This window comes from Hyla sarda, chromosome 6, assembly GCF_029499605.1.
Source record: "Hyla sarda isolate aHylSar1 chromosome 6, aHylSar1.hap1, whole genome shotgun sequence".
Taxonomy (NCBI): Eukaryota; Metazoa; Chordata; class Amphibia; order Anura; family Hylidae; genus Hyla; species Hyla sarda.
The window spans coordinates 289,046,515-289,061,057 of record NC_079194.1 but is presented as its reverse complement, the minus strand read 5'-3'; the positions used below and the strand labels follow the sequence as shown (position 1 = coordinate 289,061,057).

Genomic DNA, 14,543 nt, shown 5'->3' with positions numbered 1-14,543 from the left:
GCCGAGAAGTTCGTGGCGAATCGAATTTACTGTAAGTTCGCTCATCTCTACTGTTTATGCGATGGCCCCGACATAAAAAAGCATCGTATGTTGATGCTGCCTCTGAGAGCCCATCGCATGTTGAAATGATCGTATGTCGGGGCCATCGTAGGTCGGAGGGGTCACTGTATTAAAAAGTGAAAGTTTGATTCATGATTATTATTCAGTCCCATTACTTTTGGTCCCTTAACAAGTAGGAGGCACTTATGCAAACTGTTGTAATTCCTACACCGTTCACCTGATTTGGATGTAAATCCAAGCACATCTTGTTTGTTTCATTTCAAATCCATTGTGGTGGTGTATAGAGACAAAAATTTTAGGATTGTGTCGATGTCCTAATATTTATGGACCTGACTGTATCAAAACCTGTCCAGAGGAAAAGCTGCTGAGTTGCCCATAGCAACCAATCAGATCGCTACTTTCATTTTTAATAAGGCCTCTGCAAAGTGAAAGAAGCGATCTGATTGGTTGCTATGGGCAACTTAGTAACTTCTCCTCTGGACGGGTTTTGATAAATCTCCCCCATTGACCTTAGTTCCCTTCCTACAGTCTCTCCATGACTCTATGTGCTCCCGGTGGATCTGCCAAGATTAATCTTCTTGCCCTGGAATGTTCTGGGAGCCTCTGCAGCAATAATAGGGAGTTAATACAGTTCACATGATATCATAATCATCACAAACCAGGGTCAGAAATGATCCTGATACATCCAAAGAGACAGACTATAAAATATGTCATCCACAAGAAGCCAATAATCTAATCCATGACTATTATATCCAGCAGCTGATAACAGCGGCCTGCGCTTCTGTGAATGACTTCATGCCAACGCGGGAGGACGAGGACACAGCGGGTAATATCCATATTGTAGAGGGAGACGGGGTAATGAACCGCACATCACGTGTGATCTCTGTTTTATTCTGTTACTAGCTTCCTAAACATTGTGGGAGAAGAAAAGCAACAATGATGATGTCATCCTTATATCTGTCCTCATATCCCATCCTTCTATCCTGACCCTATATCCTGTCCTCATATCCCATCCTTCTATCCTGACCCTATATCCTGTCCTCATATCCCATCCTTATATCTGTCCTCATATCCCATCCTTATATCTGTCCTCATATCCCATCCTTATATCTGTGCTCATATCCCATCCTTATATCCTGACCCTATATCCTGTCCTCATATCCCATCCTTATATCCTGTCCTCATATCCCATCCTTCTATCCTGAACTTATATCCTGTCCTCATATCCCATCCTTATATCTGTCCTCATATCCCATCCTTCTATCCTGACCCTATATCCTGTCCTCATATCCCATCCTTATATCTGTCCTCATATCCCATCCTTCTATCCTGAACTTATATCCTGTCCTCATAACCCATCCTTATATCTGTCCTCATATCCCATCCTTATATCTGTCCTCATATCCCATCCTTATATCTGTCCTCATATCCCATCCTTCTATCCTGACCCTATATCCTGTCCTCATATCCCATCCTTATATCTGTCCTCATATCCCATCCTTATATCCTGACCTTATATCCTGTCCTCATATCCCTTCCTCATATCCCTTCCTCATATCCAAACCTCATATCCCATCCTCATATCCCCTCCTCATATCCAAACCTCATATCCCCTCCTCATATCCCCTCCTCATATCCCCTCCTCATATCCTGACCTCATATCCCCTCCTCATATCCAAACCTCATATCCCCTCCTCATATCCAAACCTCATATCCTGTCCTCATGTCCCCTCCTCATATCCCATCCTCATATCCAGTCCTCATATCCAGTCCTCATATCCAAACCTCATATCCAAACCTCATATCCAAACCTCATATCCAAACCTCATATCCTGTCCTCATGTCCCCTCCTCATATCCCATCCTCATATCCAGTCCTCATATCCAGTCCTCATATCCAAACCTCATATCCAAACCTCATATCCAAACCTCATATCCAAACCTCATATCCAAACCTCATATCCAAACCTCATATCCAAACCTCATATCCCGTCCTCATATCCCGTCCTCATATCCCGTCCTCATATCCCGTCCTCATATCCCGTCCTCATATCCCGTCCTCATATCCAGTCCTCATATCCAAACCTCATATCCAAACCTCATATCCAAACCTCATATCCCCTCCTCATATCCAAACCTCATATCCCCTCCTCATATCCAAACCTCATATCAAAACCTCATATCCAAACCTCATATCCCCTCCTCATATGCCATCCTTATATCAAGTCCTCATATCCCGTTCTCCTATCCCAAACTCATATCTGGTCCTCATATATCATCCTTATATCCTGTCTCCTAAACTAACTATTCTCTGCACCTGCCTGCGGACAGTTGGCAGGATGATGAAAAGTCCCGGGCAATCTCTGCAGTCAAGAGTAATACAATCAGGAGATGTACCAGGAGTCCCTTAGACTTGCATGGACTTCAGACTAAATCCCACTTTGCATAAGTAGTGGGTTAGGGTTGATTTAAAGGGGTACTGCGATGGAATTTTTTAAAAATTTTTTCTAAATCAACCGATGCCATAAAGTTAAACAGATTTGTAAATTATTTTAAAAAATTTTAAAATCTTAATCCTTCCAGTACTTAGCAGCTGCTGTATGCTCCACAGGAAGTTGTGTAGTTCTTTCCAGTCTGACCACAGTGCTTTCTGCTGACACCTCTGTCCATGTCAGAGACTTTACAGAGTAGCACAGGTTTGCTACAGGGATTTGCTCCTGCTCCGGACAGTTCCCGATACGGACAGAGGTGTCAGCGGAGAGCACTGTGGTCAGACAGAAAATTAATGAAAAAAAAAAAACTTCCTGTGGAGCATACATCAGATGATAAGTACTGGAAGGATTAATATTTTTAAATAGAAGTCATTTACAAATCTGTTTAACTTTCTGGCACCAGTTCATTTACAAAAATTTTTTTTAACCGGAGTACTACTTTAACTCTGCTATACTTTTAGTTGACACATAAGTAAAAAGTTTTAGTTTTTTTTTGTTTTGTTTCGGAGCATCTGTGATGGAAAAATAAAAGGCGTCATTACAAAGTGCAATCAGTCCCGCAAAAAACAAGCCCTCATATCTGTAGATGGAAAAATAAAAGAGTTATGGTTATTATTGGGCAAATAGAGAAAAAAAACGAAAATTGCCCTGGACAAGTGATTGTCATGAGGGACAAGTAGATTCCCGTGCTCCCGTTTTAATCCCTTGGGCAAGATTTTTTTTTTTTCCCCACACCCCTGATATATATTGGGGTGATAGTTTTTTTAAAAATACAATTCTGACTGGAAATATTTGCTGGTTTACTTTTTTTATTTTCTTCCAGAAACAGCGCCACTTTTGTCCATAGCCCGTGTCTGGTATTGCAGCTAATCTCCATTTAAGCGAATGGGGTTGATGTGCAATACCAGGCGCTGGCCATGTAGACGAGAGAGGCGCTATTTCCCTACTCTCATACAAACCTCAAATGTATGTGTTCCGATCCCGTTCCTTGTGTCGGGTATTGACATTTTTGCACACAATTCACCTGAATAGGTTAAAATACATAGGCTGTTGAGATGTGACCGCATTTACAGCGCTGGCACAACTTGGCATCTGGCAATAAAGTCTCGGAGCGCACATAGTTTTTTTTTTTTTTTTTCCTTCCCATCATTAATGGGGACATTGAAATATCAAAGAAATATCTGCCCCTCTGGCATTTTCCTGTCCTCTGAAGTACAGATAGGAAGGGGGTCAGAAATGCAGTGATCTGTAAGTCTTCCTATAAGGACAAGGAAAGGGTAAGGAATATAGACAATTTCTTCTGCTTATTTCTGTGCCATGCCATGCGTTTAGATTTAGAACAGTGGTCTCCAAACTGCGGACCTCCAGCTGTTGCAAAACTAAAACTCCCAGCCTTCGGTTGCCTGGGCATGCTAGGAGTTGTAGTTTTGCATCAGCAAGAGGCACACTGGTTGGGAAACACTGGAGTTTTCCTAACCAGTGTGCCTCCAGCTGTTGCAAAACTACAACTCCCAGCATGCCCGGGCAGCCTTCGGCTGCCCGGGCATGCTGGGAGTTGTAGTTTTGCAACAGCTGAAGGTCCGCAGTTTGAAGATCACTGATCTAGAACATGCACGTACCATCTACACCTGCCTCAGTAAAACACAGTTATCTGTAACCCAGGGTCGTGTGTTTATTATCCCCCCATGTCTGGCCCAGGAGAAGCTGTCTCCACCTCGGACCGTGTATAGGTTAACAGTGCCCTGGTGTCACGAATTGACAAGTTTACCTTGTACCCTCGCGTCACCACATTTACTTTTAGGAACCTGTAAGATAAACAAGAACAGTTTAAAGGGGCACTCCGGCCCTAAGACATCTTATCCCCTATCCAAAGAATAGGGGATAAGATGTCTGATCACAGGGGTCCCACCGCTGGGGACCCCCGCTATCTCGCATGCAGCACCCACCTCTGGGAGCTGCATGCAACGCTGCAGCCTCGGAGTCTGTCGGGTTACAACTACGGGGCCGGAGTATTGTGCCGTCACGCCCCTTCCTATAGACTTGCATTGCGGGGGCGGGGCACGACATCACACAGGGGCGGAGTTGTGACGTCACAATACTCCAGCCCCGTAGTCGTGACCCGGCAGACTCCGAGGCTGCAGCGCTGCATGCAGCTCCCAGAGGTGGGTGCTGCATGCGAGATAGCGGGGGTCCCCAGCGGTGGGACCCCCGCTATCAGACATCTTATCCCCTAGCCTTTGGATAGGGGATAAGATGTCTTAGGGCCGGAGTACCCCTTTAATTTTTAATGCAATGTTCCCTGGGGGATGCGTTTGGGAATCACAGTTGCTTCTAGGCACTATGGGACTTATAGTCCTCCTTGACTAACTTCTTGCTTGACTTAAATGGAGTGTATATGGGTCTGAACTTGAACTGGACTGACTGACTGACCCCCCAATGATCTCCAGAGCGGGGCCCAAGTCTTACCTTGGAGCCCTACTTCCGAGATGTACTGATCTTTGGAATGACGGCCTGCTCCGCAGAGATGTCCCGCCTCATCCTCTGATTGATGGACCAGATTTGTGGTAACGGGGTGTGATGAGGGCAGATGTTGTTACCCTAGGGGCAGATGGCTTTAACCCTTTGTGTTTGTGATGCCAGGGCGTGTTTTTTTTTCCTCGATACCACCTGAAGGTATACCGCTGGATCCTGGGCTAGGCATGAGGGCAATAATGACTCCGACGTCAAGTTACGGACAATGGTAGCTTTACTGAGGGTAGATGGGTGGAACAGTCTATACAGCTTAGCAGTCACGCCCCTTTCCGTAGGCTTGCATTGAGGGGCGGAGCGTGACATCACCCGGGGACGTCACACGCCGCCCGCCCTGTAGTCGCCGGTAATCAGTCCCAGAGCGAACACGCTCCGGGGACTGATTACAAACGGGGTGCCGCGTGCACGATCACGGGGGTCCCCAGCGGTGGGACTCCAGCAATCAGGCATCTTATCCCCTATCATTTGGATAGGGGATAAGATGTCTAAGCACCGGAGAACCCCTTTAAGGGCTTGCTGGGACTTGTAGTAGATGGGGTCAATTTAATGCAGGCCACGTTGACTTGACAAATGATGACTGTGACTGACTTGACTGATGACTGACACTACTGAGACTGTGGTTACTTGTAGCGTCTTGTGGCTGCAGACTGGACTTGAGGCTCCTATGACTCTGGACTCTCTATAGGACTCGACCTCAGCAAAGACTTGTAAGGAAAGAGACAGAAGCTCCACTCAGGGCTTATATGGGGGAGACTAGCAGGGAGCCCATAGGTCACCCCTGGAATCACCTGGTCACTGGTACCTCCTGGGTAACAATCACATCAGCTGTTGTATGCTCCAGAGGAAGTTGTGTAGTTCTTTCCAGTCTGACCACAGTGCTCTCTGCTGCCACCTCTGCCCATGTCAGGAACTGCCCAGGTGCAAATCCCCATAACAAACCTTTATTTTGTGTACAATTTAAATTTGAAACTGATTCTCACCACATTTGACCAACCCATCCCATGACATGTTTCACCACCTACATGGAGTTTGTATGTTTTCCCTGTGTTTGTGATGACAAGCTGTCTACTGCGCTGCAGAATATGTGGGCGCTATAAAGGTATTATTATTATTGTCATTATTATCAATTCTGTCTAGAATGACTTGGTGTATATGTGTGTATCAATAATTGTAATAATAATAATGATGATGAGGATCGATTATACTAATAATAATATACACATATATACCAACTCATTTTAGACAGAATTGCTAATAATAGTAATAGTCAAAATAATAATAATAATAATAATATACACAAACAAGTCATTCCAGACAGAATGGAGGAGGAGGATGATGATGATTGTTATTATCGTCATCATCAATTCTGTCTGAAATGACTTATTGATATGTATATGTATATTATAATGATAACTAATATTATTATTACTTTCAATATATATATTTTTTTTATATACAACCATAGTAGAAAAACACAAACATATATAAAGGACAGACATAGCTGTCAACCTATTATCGTACGAAGACAAACACTGCTGGAATGCCTTATTGGTGTACATATATATATATATATATATATATATATATATATATATATATATAGATATATATATAGATATATATATTATAATTATAACTATTATTATTATCATCATCAATTCTGTCTGGAATGACTTATTGATGTGTGTATTATTATTATTATTATTTTTTTTATTATTATTATCATTATCATCAATTCTGTCTGGAATGACTTATTGGTGTGTATATTATTATTATTATTATTATTTTTTTATTATTATTATCATCAATTCTGTCTGCGATGACTTGTAGGCGTTTGTGTCATCCATCCCCCACAACGTCTCTAGTTTATACCTCTGTTTCATTCTGTGACCCTGATACTATATTCAGCACAGAAGTAATAGATTTATTGTCTCGCTTTCTTATTTTCTGCCAACTTTCTCCAATTTTCTTTTCCCCAACCCAGTCCTCAAGGCCCACCGAACCCTGGACTGTGGATGGGGCTTAAGGACTGGGTTGGGGACCTCGGCTCTAATACACCATTTTTGGCTGCTGTTTCCTTAAAGGAGTACTCCGCCCCTAGACATCTTATCGCCTATCGAAAGGATAGGGGATAAGATGTCTTATCGTTGGGGTCCCGCCGCTGAGGACCCCCGCGATCTTGGCTGCAGCCCCCGAGACATCCGGTGCATGGATCGAACTTCGCTCCGTGCCGGATGACTGGCGATGTGGGGCGGAGGCTCATGACGTCACGGTCACACCCCGCTTGTGACGTCACGGCCACGCCCCCTCAATGCAAGTCTATGGGAGGGGGCGTGACTGCCGTCACGCCCCCTCCCATAGACTTGCATTGAGAGGGCGTCACGAGCAAGGAGCTGCCGTGATGTCACAGGCCTCCACCGCTGCACCCGACGCTCTAAACGAACGCCGGGTGCAGCAGGGAGATTGCAGGAGTCCCCAGTGGCGGGACCCCCGTGATCAGACATCTAGGGGCGCAGTACCCCTTTAAGGCTGGGTTCACATCACGTTTTTGCCATACTGTTTTCAATCCGTTTTTCTAAAGAAAACCGTATGGCAAAAAAAAACGGATGGAACAGTATGGGAAAAAGTAAACCGTATGCGTTTATAAACTGTATACTGTTTTTAAAAAGTGCATACAGTTCCATCCGTTTTTCATTTAAAAAAACATACGTTTTTGATAATTTTGTCCATTTTTAATGGGAGGGGTGTTGGGTGGGGACTTTAGGATGCAAATGCGCACGTGCAAAATAAAAACCGTATACGATTTCCCATATGGAACCGTATACATGTGCGTTTTCCATTGACGTCCATGTTAAAAAAAAAAACGTATGCGGTTGCAGTACGGTTTTTAAACCAGAGACAAAAACGTGGTCAACTCCATTTTTGTCTCCGGTTTAAAAACTGTACTGCAACCGCATACGTTTTTTTTTAACATGGACGTCAAAGGAAAACGCACATGTATACGGTTCCAGACGGGAAATCGTATACGGTTTTTACTTTGCACATGCGCATTTGCATCCTAAAGTCCCCACCCAACACCCCTCCCATTAAAAATGGACAAAATTATCAAAAACTTATTTTTTATTTTATTTTTTTAAATAAAAACGGACGGAACCGTATGCACTTTTTAAAAACAGTATATCGTTTAAAAACGCATACGGCTTACTTTTTCCCCATACTGTTCCATCCGTTTTTTTTGCCATACGTTTTTCTTTAGAAAAACGGATTGAAAACAGTATGGCAAAAAACGGGATGTGAACCCAGCCTAAGATGGCACGGACCCTCTTAGAGGATTTCATGTTATTGATAGACGGGCACATCCTGCTCTAGTTCTATCGCCAAAGTTTATTGTTTTTATATATATAGATATCTATTTTATTCTTTTTTTTTTTTTTTTTTTTTTTTATACATTAATGGAAACCCTGAACAATAAGAAGATAAAAGCAAATATTTACTCTGCGGTGCCCTTATAATAAGACGGGCCGCATCTGGTTTCATAGTAAATTAGGCACAAACAAGTGTGCAGAGAAGCGTGGCTGCCTTCCTTTTGTTAATTGTACTTTCCTAGTCAATAACATCCACTCTTGCTGTCCGTGGTGCTGGACTGGAGAGAGAACACCGCTCGGGGGACTCTGTTTTTTTTCCTCCCTATAGATGATTAAGGCTTTTTGCTCATGTAGAGTCGGACTTGTCTTCTCCATCAGACAGCCCCGTTGTTTAGGTAATTACTGAAAGGCATAGAACATCTGACAGGCCGCCTAATGCTGAAATAGGAACATCTGGCTCTGACGCTACCGCAACAGACGGTTTGAACAGATCTGCATTAACCCCTCATAGGTCTCTGGGTTCTGGATATAGAATTTTTACAAGATTTCCTTAAAATGGGCCATGCAAAAATTAAAGGGGTACTCCCGTGGAATCTTAATCCTTCCCGTACTTAAAAAATCTTAATCCTTCCCGTACTTTTTAGGGGCTGTAGACTAAAGAGAAAAAAAAAAAATGCATTTCCTCTGATGTCATGACCACAGTGCTCTCGGCTGACCTCTGCTGTCCATTTTAGGAACTGTCCAGAGCAGCATATGTTTGCTATGGGGATTTTCCTCTGCTCTGGACAGTTCCTAAAATGGACAGCAGAGGTCAGCAAAGAGCACTGTGGTCATGACATCAATGGAAATACATTTCTTTTTTCAATTTCTCTTTAGTATACAGCCCCTAAAAAGTACTGGAAGGATTAAGATTTTTTAAATAGAAGTGATTTACAAATTTGTTTAACTTTCTGGCACCAGTTGATTTAAAAGAAAAAGTTTTCCACGGGAGTACCCCTTTAAATGGGAACTCCGGTGGAAACAAGAAGAAAACAAATGTTTTCAAATCAACTGGTGTCTGAAAGTTAAACAGATTTGTAAATTAAAAAATGTATTAAAAAAATCTTAATCCTTCCAGTACTTATTAGCTGCTGTATAAAACAGAGAAGGTTGTGAATTTCTTTTCTGTCTGACCACAGTGCTCTCTGCTGATACCTCTGTCCGTGTCAGGAACTGTCCAGATTAGAATCATATCCCCATTGAAAACCTCTCCTGCTCTGGACAGTTCCTGACATGGACAGAGGTCAGACTGGAAAGAACTTCACAAATTTCTCTGTAGTATACAGCAGCTTATAAGTACTAGAAGGGTTAAGATTTTTAATAGAAATATTTTACAAATCTTTTTAACTTTCTTACACCAGTTGTTTTGAAAACACTTTCTTTCCACCGGAGTACCCCTTTAGCGCTTTCCCAGTGATCTGGATATGAACAGCTACTCAAAAACTACAACTCCCACCGTGTGTCTGTCCCCTCACATTGGGCCTTGTAGTTGCACAATATCTGGAAGACATAGGTAGGGGACCGCTTTCCCCTCAGTGATTTTGTCATTAAACTACACTGCTCAGCATTATTTATAGGCTTTTTATATGTTTTATATGAGTTGTCATAGGTTTCAAGCCATGGATATAAATGGTTAATGCACGGTAAAATCTGTTAACCCCACCGACCATATGCCATTTATATTACAGGTGTCAATATGTGACAGAGGGCTCTGTGAGCCTCCTTGGGCAATAGGGCCTGGGGACCACTGCTACATCTTCACCCTCTCTTGCACTAGGATACTGCTGGTGATTAGCTCCGTAGAACCAGGCAAACAAAGGCAGCAGTCAGAGATAGCGATACAGAAGGTAGTTTAATCAGCCTTTACCCCCAGGCAAAATAAATAGTTCTTGTCAAAGGGGGAGATTTATCAAAACCTGTCCTGAGGAAAAGTTGCCCAGTTGCCCATAGCAACCAATCAGATCGCTTCTTTCATTTTTAACAAGGCCTCTGCAAAATGAAACAAGCGATCTGATTGGTTGCTATGGGCAACTGGGCAACTTTTCCTTTGCACAGGTTTTGATAAATCTCCCCCAAAGTGCCTATTAAACAGTACCTTTCCTCTCTATATAGGTGACTTTCTACCAGTCACCCAACCAAACAGTAGACAGTAACAAATGTGTCTTGATGTGTCACGTAGAGACTGCAGACCACGGGATTCCAACTTCTACCAGAGTTCAAGTTCCTCACATTCTCAGCCTGCAGACTGTGCTACAGTAATAATCTGCATCCAGCACCTGTGCTGACTGAAATCCTGGACTGGTCAGGAAAGGAATGAGAGGCCCCACTACCAACCAGTCTGTCATTCCATAAAAATTCAGGCCCAAAAACAAACTTTACTAAAGACCCTTTGCAGCTATGGTCTGATAGGGATTTAAAAGCTATAACTGGATATCTCACATCTCACCCAGATTTCCCTAGATGAGATATGCGCTTTCTGGCGGGAGAATTATGTAAACCCTGCGCAAAAGTAAAGCTTCCACAAGATAAAACAAACCGCAGCACTTACCCCAGCCGTTTAATGGGTCACATTATCTAGAACACAGCTGACAGGGAGACAGCCGTTTCATGCTGCACAACGCACTTCCTCGGGCCCCTATGCTGATTCCTAATCCCACTCTTCAATAGTATAAATTTTAATCATATAAAAATACAATCCAAACATTTAGGTTACGCAAATATTAAACGATAAACAGTATGGGTTGATGAATTACACATATGTATACACCCATACATTTCGTATACCAAAAATGAGCCCCTAATATATCACTGAAGGCAAAATAAAGAAATGGGTACTCCACTGGCCAGCATTGACCATGCCCCTAGTAACATCATGGCTCTGCCCCTGAATGCAAGTCGATGAGGGGGCGTGATGGCATTACGAGGGGCGTGGCCGACCCCCTGCAGCACGAAAACAGCGTTTGTAACATTTACTTCCGAACACTGGCCAGTGGAGTACCCCTTTAAGCATCAGCTGAGTTTGTCTCTTCAATAATTGCCTATGGCTGTATCCTTCGGAGCTCATGCTCCCAATATGGACCAAGAAACTACTGTTCAGAAACCTCTCCTTTAATTGGTTCCACCATCAGACCCCCATACTTTATACTGCACTCACCCCTGGGGGTGAGGTTGGGGGTGCATGATAAAGGATGAAGGATGAGGTGGGGGTGCACTATAAAGGATGAAGGATTAGGTGGGGGTGCACTATAAAGGATGAAGAATTAGGTGGGGGAGCACTATAAAGGATGAGGTGGGGGAGCACTATAAAGGATGAAGGATTAGGTGGGGGAGCACTATAAAGGATGAGGTGGGGTGCACTCTAAAGGATGAGGTGGGGGGCACTCTAAAGGATGAGGTGGGGGCACTCTAAAGGATGAGGTGGGGGTGCACTCTAAAGGATGAGGTGGGGGGCACTATAAAGGATGAGGTGGGGGGCACTATTAAGGATGAGGTGGGGGGCACTATTAAGGATGAGGTGGGGGAGCACTATAAAGGATGAGGTGGGGGAGCACTCTAAAGGATGAGGGGGGGAGCACTATAAAGGATGAGGTGGGGGTGCACTCTAAAGGATGAGGTGGGGGAGCACTATAAAGGATGAGGTGGGGGGCACTCTAAAGGATGAGGTGGGGGGCACTATAAAGGATGAGGTGGGGGGCACTATAAAGGATGAGGTGGGGGAGCACTATAAAGGATGAGGTGGGGGAGCACTATAAAGGATGAGGTGGGGTGCACTCTAAAGGATGAGGTGGGGGAGCACTATAAAGGATGAGGGGGGGGAGCACTATAAAGGATGAGGTGGGGGTGCACTCTAAAGGATGAGGTGGGGGTGCACTCTAAAGGATGAGGTGGGGGTGCACTATAAAGGATGAGGTGGGGTGCACTCTAAAGGATGAGGTGGGGGGCACTATAAAGGATGAGGTGGGGGGCACTATAAAGGATGAGGTGGGGGAGCACTATAAAGGATGAGGTGGGGGAGCATTATAAAGGATGAGGTGGGGGCACAATAAAGGATGAGGGGGGGTGCACTATAAAGGATGAGGTGGGGGGCACTATAAAGGATGAAGGATTAGGTGGGGGAGCACTATAAAGGATGAAGGATTAGGTGGGGGAGCACTATAAAGGATGAGGTGGTGGTGCACTATAAAGGATGAGGTGGGGAGCACTATAAAGGATGAGGTGGGGAGCACTATAAAGGATGAGGTGGGGGAGCACTATAAAGGATGAGGTGGGGGCACAATAAAGGATGAGGTGGGGGCACAATAAAGGATGAGGTGGGGGAGCACTATAAAGGATGAGGTGGGGGCACAATAAAGGATGAGGTGGGGTGACCTATAAAGGATGAGGTGGGGTGCACTAAAGGATGAGGTGGGGGGCACTATAAAGGATGAAGAATTAGGTGGGGGGTGCACTATAAAGGATGAAGGATTAGGTGGGGGTGCACTATAAAGGATGAAGAATTAGGTGGGGGAGCACTATAAAGGATGAAGGATTAGGTGGGGGAGCACTATAAAGGATGAGGTGGGGGAGCACTATAAAGGATGAGGTGGGGGTGCACTAAAGGATGAGGTGGGAGGCACTATAAAGGATGAAGGATTAGGTGGGGGGTGCACTATAAAGGATGAAGGATGAGGTGGGAGGCACTATAAAGGATGAAGGATTAGGTGGGGTGCACTATAAAGGATGAAGGATGAGGTGGGGTGCACTATAAAGGATGAGGTGGGGTGCACTATAAAGGATGAGGTGGGGGTGCACTATAAAGGATGAAGGATGAGGTGGGGTGCACTATAAAGGATGAAGGATGAGGTGGGGGTGCACTCTAAAGGATGAGGTGGCGGTGCACTCTAAAGGATGAGGTGGGGGGCACTATAAAGGATGAGGTGGGGGAGCAATATAAAGGATGAGGTGGGGTGCACTCTAAAGGATGAGGTGGGGGTGCACTATAAAGGATGAGGTGGTGGGCACTATAAAGGATGAGGTAGGGGGCACTATAAAGGATGAGGTAGGGGGCACTATAAAGGATGAGGTAGGGGGCACTATAAAGGATGAGGTGGGGAGCACTATAAAGGATGAGGTGGGGGTGCACTATAAAGGATGAGGTGGGGTGCACTATAAAGGATGAGGTGGGGAGCACTATAAAGGATGAGGTGGGGGGCACTATAAAGGATGAGGTGGGGGTGCACTATAAAGGATGAGGTGGGGTGCACTATAAAGGATGAGGTGGGGTGCACTATAAAGGATGAGGTGGGGAGCACTATAAAGGATGAGGTGGGGAGCACTATAAAGAATGAGGTTGCGGTGCACTCTAAAGGATGAGGTGGGGAGCACTATAAAGAATGAGGTTGCGGTGCACTCTAAAGGATGAGGTGGGGGGCACTATAAAGGATGAGCCTGACATACTCCCTCATACATCATAGTGCAGCATCAGGTTATCAATAACCTTTGACTGTGGCTTTTCCAGTTTTGGTTCCTTGTGCCGCTGCTTGTGTCCTCACTGTGGACGCTGCAGCTGAACATGGGGGGGTAACCATTCCTCATAGATGTTGTGTCTAACCCACAAACAACCAGGATGAGTGTAATTCTTCTCTGGGAGGATACCCCCTTGTCTGTTAGGGATCACCCTATGGAGCGCTCATCTTTTCCTTGTTGCAGTATAATGCCATGATAACCACTATCCCCTCCATGCCTATAACAGTGCCCTATTGCCATGATGACTGTGACAAAGTCCCACATGCCAGGTTCAATGCCCGTAGACGATGGTACAGTGCCCTGTATTTCAGCCACATTCTGCTGGTTGTCAAAATTCAAGGTGAAAAAAAATAAACGACACAAGTAAATGTATCCTGGAAGATCTGATCTTATTACTGACAAAAAGCAAATTGTGACTATAGTGACATAGCGGAAACTGAATGACATATTTTAACCAAGCCCAACATTTGCCCAAAGCTCGACATTTCTAGATATACACCACATAGCTGTGTCACAGCGAGAACATCTTGATAAACAAGACAAGACCAAGACGT

The 14,543-nt window shown here is 44.4% G+C and overlaps 1 protein-coding gene across 2 annotated transcripts in view; it reads left to right on the top strand.

The window, feature by feature from the left end:
* Positions 1 to 677: 677 nt before the first annotated feature.
* Positions 678 to 14,543, top strand: part of CHRM4 (cholinergic receptor muscarinic 4) — a 183,021-nt gene continuing 169,155 nt past the window's right edge. For both annotated transcript variants that reach the window (XR_008845404.1, XM_056527651.1), the window contains exon 1: positions 678 to 886. The gene's annotated coding sequence lies outside the window, so the exon portion shown is untranslated. The remainder of the gene's footprint in view (positions 887 to 14,543) is intronic.